Here is an 8,174-nt window from a genome sequence, read left to right as displayed (position 1 = left end):
ACTCAATCGGATTCAGGTCAGGGGATTGACTTCGCCATTGCATAACATTCCACTTTTTAGCCTTAAAAAACTCTTTGGTTGCTTTTGCAGTATGCTTCGGGTCATTGTCCATCTGCACTGTGAAGCGCCGTCCAATGAGTTCTGAAGCATTTGACTGAATAAGAGCATATAATATTGCCCGAAACACTTCAGAATTCATTCTGCTGCTTTTGTCAGCAGTCACATCATCAATAAATACAAGGGGACCAGTTCCATTGGCAGCCATACATGCTCACGCCATGACACTACCACCACCATGCTTCACTGATGAGGTGGTATGTTTTGGATCATGAGCAGTTCCATTCCTTCTCCATACTCTTCTCTTCCCATCACTCTGGTACAAGTTGATCTTTGTCTCATCTGTCCATAGGATGTTGTTCCAGAACTGTAATGGCTTTTTTAGATGTTGTTTGGCAAACTCTAATCTGGTCTTCCTGTTTTTGTGTCTCACCAATGGTTTACATCTTGTGGTGAACCCTCTATATTCACTCTTGTGAAGTCTTCTCTTGATTGTTGACTTTGACACATATACACCTACCTCCTGGAGAGTGTTCTTGATTTGGCCAACTGTTGTGAAGGGGTTTTTCTTCACCAGGGAAATAATTCTTCTGTCATCCACCACAGTTGTTTTCCGTGGTCTTCTGGGTCTTTTGGTGTTGCTGAGCTCTCCGATGCGTTCTTTCTTTTTAAGAATGTTCCAAACAGTTGATTTGGTCACACCTAATGTTTTTGCTATCTCTCTGATGGGTTTGTTATGATTTTTCAGCCTAATGATGGCTTGCTTCACTGATAGTGACAGCTCTTTGGATCTCATATTGAAAGTCGACAGCAACTGATTCCAAATGCAAATGTCACACCTAGAATCAACTCCAGACCTTTTACCTGCTTAATTGATAATGAAATAACGAGGGAATAGCCCACACCTGTCCATGAAATAGCTTTTGAGTTGATAGTCCCATTACTTTTGGCCCCTTAAAAAGTGGGAGGCACATATAGAAACCGTTGTAATTCCTACACCGTTCACCTGATTTGGATGTAATTACCCTCAAATTAAAACTGAAAGTCTGCAGTTAAAGCACATCTTGTTTGTTTCATTTCAAAGCCATTGTGGTGGTGAATAGAGGCCAAAATATGAAAATTCTGTCAATGTCCCAATATTTATGGACCTGACTGTATATTTGGGGATTCTCTCCTATACTTATGATTGCATATATGAATCTCTGTGCTGTTTGAGACTTTATATGAGACCTTCATGATTATAATTCTTTTGTGAATAAATTCTATTTTACTTTTATCCTGTACTACCGGATTTCATAGAAAGGTCATTCCTAAGACCACCTCAGTTTATTGTGCCTAGTAGGCCTGCCTCCCTCCAGGAGTCTCAAGTGTCGGCAGCTGTGACAGTTTGCACAGAACTAAAAATGAAGCCGGATCTGGAACAGGCTACTGGGGTACAGGTGCTTCAGGGTTTGACCGCCCGTTTGGAAGTACAGGAAAATACCCAAGTTCAAGTCTTACAATGTCTACAGGATCTTTCCACACATTTTGATAAATTTAAAATTCCTGTTACAAGTACATCAGGGGTTTCTGCTTCTCATTTACGCCTACCAACACCCACCTCTTATGATGGTAATCCAAAAACATGTAGAGGATTTCTCAACCAATGTGAGATTCATTTTGAATTGTTACCTCAGAGTTTTACCACCCCTCGTGTCAAAGTGGCTTATATTATGTCATTATTGTGTGGTGCTGCTCTTGAGTGGGCCTCTCCTTTATGGGAGAGAAATGATGCCTTAATGTCTAATTACAAAGCTTTTGTTTCTACTTTTAAAAGGATATTTGATGAATCTGGAAGATCAGTGGCTGCATCTGTGGACATTTTATGAGTAAAACAGGGAGCAGCTCCAGTTGGTCAGTATGTGGTTCGTTTTCAAACTAAAGCCGCAGAACTTAAGTGGAACAATGAGGCATTAAGAGCAGCACATTGGAATGGTCTCTCTGAGACTTAAAGATGAGTTGGTGACTCAGGATCTTCCTGAGAGTTTGGATGAGTTAATTTCATTGACTATTAAAATTGATCTGCGTATGCGAGAACGAGGGGTTCAGAGGAATCGCAACTGAGTGTTCTAAAAATTCTCTTCCCCAGCCTCGCTCTGTTCAAGGTACATCTGATGAGCCTATGCAAATTAATAAAGCCAAATTGTCTGAAGTGGAGAAGCAACGTAGAAGCCGTTCTAATCTGTGCTTGTATTGTGCATCCTCAGAACATTTTTTGGCTAAATGTCCAATAAGGCCGGGAAACGGTCGTCCCTAGTTGATGGAGGGGAAGTCAAACTAGGGGTACTCTCTAAAGTTTCCCCCAAAAAAGATTGTTCAATTTCTGTGAGCATTCCTGATTTTGGTTCTTCATGTCAAGAGTTTTCTGCATTGCTAGATTCTGGAGCAGCTGGCAATTTTATTTCATTGTCTTTGGTTCAAAAGTTGAAAATTCTTGTTGTCAAATTAACCCGTTCTTTTTCCCTTTCTGCAGTAAATGGGACTAGAATTTCTAATGGATATGTTACACATCAAACAAGGTCTGTGAAGTTGGGGGTAGGAGCTTTGCATGAAGAAAGTTTAGTTTTTGGTTTTACCTATTTCTATGTATGATATAGTTCTTGGTTTACCATGGTTAACTCTTCATAACCCTCATATTGATTGGACTTGTTCTCAAATTCTTTCTTGGGAGTCCCAAATGCAAATTGATTCCTGTGGTACGATTGGCTGAAGTGAAAGTAGATGTTCCACCTTCTTTCCCACAGCCTTATCATGAATTTGCTGATGTCTTTTCTGAGCAGGCGGCCAACGCATCGTCCCTGGGATTGTCCTATTGAACTTATCCCTGGTAAAATGCCACCTAAAGGTCGAGTATACTCTCTCTCTGTTCCTGAGACTCAAGCCATGTCGGAGTATGTGCGAGATAATCTACGAAAGGGGTTTATCGGGCCTTCTTCATCTCCCACTGGAGCGGGCTTCTTTTTTGTAAAGAAAAAAGATGGCGGTTTTCGTCCATGTATCGACTTTAGAGGTCTAAATGAGATTACGGTAAAAAATAAATATCCTTTACCTCTCATTACGGAACTGTTTGATAGAGTTAAGGGTTCTCAACTATTTACTAAACTTGATCTAAAATGAGCTTATAACTTGATCAGAGTTAAAGAGGGTGATGAATGGAATACCGCGTTTAATACGCGAGATAGCCATTATGAGAACCTCGTCATGCCTTTTGGTTTATGTAATGCTCCTGCGGTGTTCCAGGAGTTTGTGAATTAAATTTTCCGAGATATACTTTACCAGTTTGTTATTGTTTATCTTGATGATATTTTGATTTTTTCCAGGAATCTTTCTGATCATCGTACCCATGTTAAAGAGGTATTAAGTCGTCTTCGAGCTAATAAGCTTTATGGTAAGATCTCCAAGTGTGCTTTTGAGGTTCCAGTTGTACCCGTTTTGGGGTATATCATCTCCGGTTCTGAGCTTCAGATGGACCCTAAGAAGTTAAAGGCTATTCAAGATTGGGTTTTGCCCACTTCGTTAAAGTCTATTCAGAGATTTTTAGGCTTTGCCAATTATTACAGAAAGTTTATCAAAGCGTTTTCAACGATTGTAGCCCCAATTACTGCTATGACAAAAAAAGGGGCTAATCCCAAAGTATGGTCCCCAGAGGCATTGAATTCCTTTCAGACTCTTAAAGATGCATTTTCTGAAGCTCCCATTCTAGTTCAACCTGATGTTGAGAAACCATTTATGCTAGAAGTGGATGCTACCACTTATGGAGTTGGGGCTATTTTGTCTCAAGTGGCTGCAGATGGGAGAACAGTGTCTTGTGGATTCTTTTCACGAAAGTTTTCTAGTGCTGAGAGTAATTACTCCATCGGGGACCAAGAATTGGTAGCTATTAAGTTAGCTTTGGAGGAGTGGAGATATTTATTAGAAGGCGCAAAACATCCTGTTACTATTTGTACAGACCATAAAAATTTGATGTATTTGAAGACTGCCCATTGTCTGAACCCACGACAAGCTCGTTGAGCACTCTTCTTTTCTTGTTTTAATTTTGTCCTCAGGTATCGTCCACGTTCTTTGAATAAAAAGGCAGGTGCTCTCTCACGCTCAATTTTGGAAGAGAAAGAACAAAATGAGGATCAAAGGTACCCTATAATAAACCCTCTGGCCTTTTCTTCAGTTTCCATCTCTCCTGATCCTCCTCCTGGGAAGATATTTGTGGCACCTGAGTTACAAGGTAAACTTCTTTCCTGGGCTCATAATTCTCGTTTCTCTGGACATCCAGGGGTTCGTAAAATTTACTCTTTTTTGCAACATTCCTATTGGTGGTCTTCCATGAAAAAAGATGTCCAAGAGTTTATACATTCTTGTTCTAAGTGTGTACGACATAAGTCCTCCTGGCAGTCTCCAGTTGGCCCTCTCCATCCACTACCCATTCCCACTCAGCCATGGACCCATCTTTCCATGGATTTTATTACAGATCTTCCTGAGTCTAGGGGGTGCAGTTATTTGGGTAGTGGTGGATCGTTTTACCAAGATGGCTCATTTTTGTCCTTTGGCTCGAATTCCATCAGCCCCAAATTAGCAAAAATATTTATCAAAGAGATATTTCATCTTCATGGACTTCCTTCTGAGATGGTGTCCAGTTTGTTGCTCGGTTTTGGAGGGCTTTATGTTCATCATTGCAAATTAAATTATTTTCTTCTGCATATCATCCTCAGTCAAATGGACAAACTGAAAGAGTGAACCAGGAGTTGGAGACCTTCTTAAGAATGTACATTTCTTCCTCCCAAGATGATTGGATGGATTTTTTGCCTTGGGCTGAGTTTGCTCATAACTTTCATTATTCGTCTGCTACAGGTGTAAGTCCTTTTTTTGCCAATACTGGTCGACATCCTCGAGTTCCTGAGCTTTAGACAATTCCTGTGGATGTCCCAGCAGCTAAAGCTACCCTCCAATATTTTTCTGGAATTTGGAGACAGGTACATAAGTGCCTTAGGAATGCCTCTCATAATTATAAAACCTTTGCTGATAGAAAACGTTCGGCTGCACCTAGATATTCTGTTGGGGATCATGTCTGGTTATCTACTAGAAATCTACGACTTAAGGTACCTACCATGAAGTTTGCTCCTCGGTATATTGGTCCTTTTCGTATTATAAAAATTATCAACCCAGTGGCATGTAAGCTACAGTTACCTCCAACCATGCGTGTACCTAACTCCTTTCATGTCTCTTAGCTTAGACCATTGATTCTTAATCGATTTCATGACAGCTTGCCTAAAGTACCTCCCATAACAACTACTCGAGATCTGGAGTTTGAGATTGATAAGATTCTGAATTCACGTAAGCATCAAAATCACTTGCAATATCTTGTAGACTGGAAGGGTTATGGCCCGGAAGAGAGATCTTGGATTAAAGATTCTGATGTCCATGCTCCTAAGTTGATACGTAATTTTCATGCTAAATTCCCTTTAAAACCTGGTAGGTGTTCGGAGACCACCCAAAAAGGGGAGGGGGGGGGTACTGTCAGGACTGCGACTATTTCAGTACATACAGATAGACTACTTTTGCCAAAGTTCCATTGTGGTCGCTGGAGGAGCTATCCTGCTTGCTGGCATGCTTCTCATTCAGGGGATAGAGTGTTAAATTGATCATCTGTTTCCCAGGTGTCGTCAGGTTGTGGGATTCCTAGATTGCTCATTATTTCAAACCTGATTCCATTTGGGTCACATGTTCTGAAACTTCCTATGGATCACAGACCTCTAGTATAAAGCCTGTGTCTCAGTGTCTGTTCAACATTGCTTTCAGGTCTTTTCTTGGACTCCTGCCAGATCCCCGCTGTGCCTGTGGATTGCTGTGTACTTTGTGGTATTCCAGATGAACTTTTAATGTCAGTCACCTGCTGCACTACAGGGACCAGCATTCCTATTGCCTAAGTATTACTTATTGCTCCATCACTGCAGTTTCACCATTTTGCTGCCCTATTTACTTTTCCTGTTGTTTTTTCCATTCCTGTGGATATTGAACTCATCCTTGTTACAGGTGTCAACTGCACCGTTATAGTGTCATTTGTGCATCACGGGGCTCAACCCCACTTCGAACCCTAGCCACACTACAGGGTCCAACCCTGCTACAATCTTCTCCGCATCATGGGGCTCAACCCCGCTACAATCTTCTCTGCATCACGGGCTCAACCCCGATCCGAACCCTAGCCGCACTACGGGGCTCAACCCTGCTACAATCTTCTCCGTATCACGGGGCTCAACCCTGCTCCAAACCCTAGCTACATTACAGGGCTCAACCCTGCTACAATCTTCTCCGCATCACGGGGCTCAACCCCGCTCCGAACTCTAGCCGCACCACAGGGCTCAACCCTGCTAGTCTTCTCCGCATCACGGGGCTCAACCCCGCTCCGTACTCTAGCCACGTTGCAGGGCTCAGCCCTGTTCTGGAATTTCATCGCCTTACAGGGTTTAACCCTTCTCCGTCTTCATTATACCACAAGGCTCAAGTTTGCTTCACCTCTCACTGCACCGCAGGTCTCGGCCCTGTCCCGGAACTATATTATTCTGCTGGGCTTGCTCTGCTCCGAATTTCTATTACTACAGGGTTCTACCCTGGCCAAGGTCCTCAATGCCATCCTGAGGTGTTAGCCTCATATTGGACTCTGGTTTCTCTACCAGGTTAGTTTTTATATGTTAAAGACTGCATATATATTTGGGGATTCTCTCCTATACTTATGAATGCATATATGAATCTCTGTGCTGTTTGAGACTTTATATGAGACCTTGCTGATTATAATTCTTTTGTGAATAAATTCTATTTTACTTTTATCCTGTGCTACTGAGTTTCATAGAAAGGTCATTCCTAAGACCACCCCAGTTTATTGTGCCTAGTAGGCCTGCCTCCCTCCAGGAGTCTCAAGTGTCAGCAGCTGTGACACAAAGGTGGAGATCTGGTAGTCATGTAGCAGCCTTGAGGGCTGGAAGTGCTTGGCAAGATGGTGACCTGATGGTCATGGAGCAGCCTTGAGGGCAGGAGGTGCTAGACAAGTTGGTGACCTAAGGGTCATGGAGCAGCCTTGAGGGCTGGAGGTGTTTGGCAAGATGGTGACCTGATGGTCACGGAGCAGCATGGAGGGCTGGAGGTGCTCGAGAGGCAGGGCAGTGGATGTGCAGGGATGTGATGGCTGAATACACAGCACTGTGGTACATGCCGCTGGGATGACAGTGACAACTGAAGACGCTGTATTGCGGTTAATGCCGCCGGGATGGTGCGGCAATGGAGAGATGAGGTCTACACACACTGCAAAGGTAGTTGCGGTGTAAGGCTGGAGACCCTTGGATGCAGCAGTGTGCACTATGCCGCCGAAATAAGACACAGTACTTGGAAAGCAGGTTGCACTCTGCAGCAGAGATAGTCGCAATGTTATGCTGGAACCTTACACGCTGCAGTGTGGTTAATGCTGCTGAGATGTTATTCAACAGGAGACAGGACAAACTCGACAAACTCAGGACTGGAGACACTGACAATCACAATGAGAGAAATCAACTCTACATGTGTAAGACGCTATCACCGGCACCCGAGCAACACACCAGCAGGAAAGAAAAAGGAGGAAGATCCAATCCTAGTCCTGTGAGAGATGACATAACAGCCGAATGGGAGGACTTCATGAGTTGACAGCGTGGTGTCTCTGTCTCCCAACAACAGGCATAAGAGAATCGTTAGGAGCACCGTTGTCCAACAAGACACAGCCACGGCCTGTGACAGTACCCCCCCTTGACGAGGGGTTAAGGAACCCCTACACCCAGGTATGTCAGGAAAGTTCTGGAAAAATCCTCTTATCAAAGCAGGATCATGTAAGGCTCTCTCGGGAACCCAGGAGCGCTCTTGTGGCCTGTACCCTCTTCAATGAACCAGGAACTTAAGAACCCCACGTGAAAGTCTGGAATCCAGGTTTTTTTCAACAAAATCCGGATGCCTCCGGATGAGGATAGTTGAAGGTCTGGCTGGCCGTCTGGAACCGAACCTGGAAGAAGAAAACACCGGCTTGAGCAGAGAGCTATTAAACGGTTAGGATCTGTGTTTGTTGT

Source organism: Taudactylus pleione, unplaced genomic scaffold (genome assembly GCF_031769625.1).
Source record: "Taudactylus pleione unplaced genomic scaffold, aTauple2 ptg000305l, whole genome shotgun sequence".
NCBI lineage: Eukaryota > Metazoa > Chordata > Amphibia > Anura > Myobatrachidae > Taudactylus > Taudactylus pleione.
Note: the sequence above shows the minus strand (reverse complement) of the source record.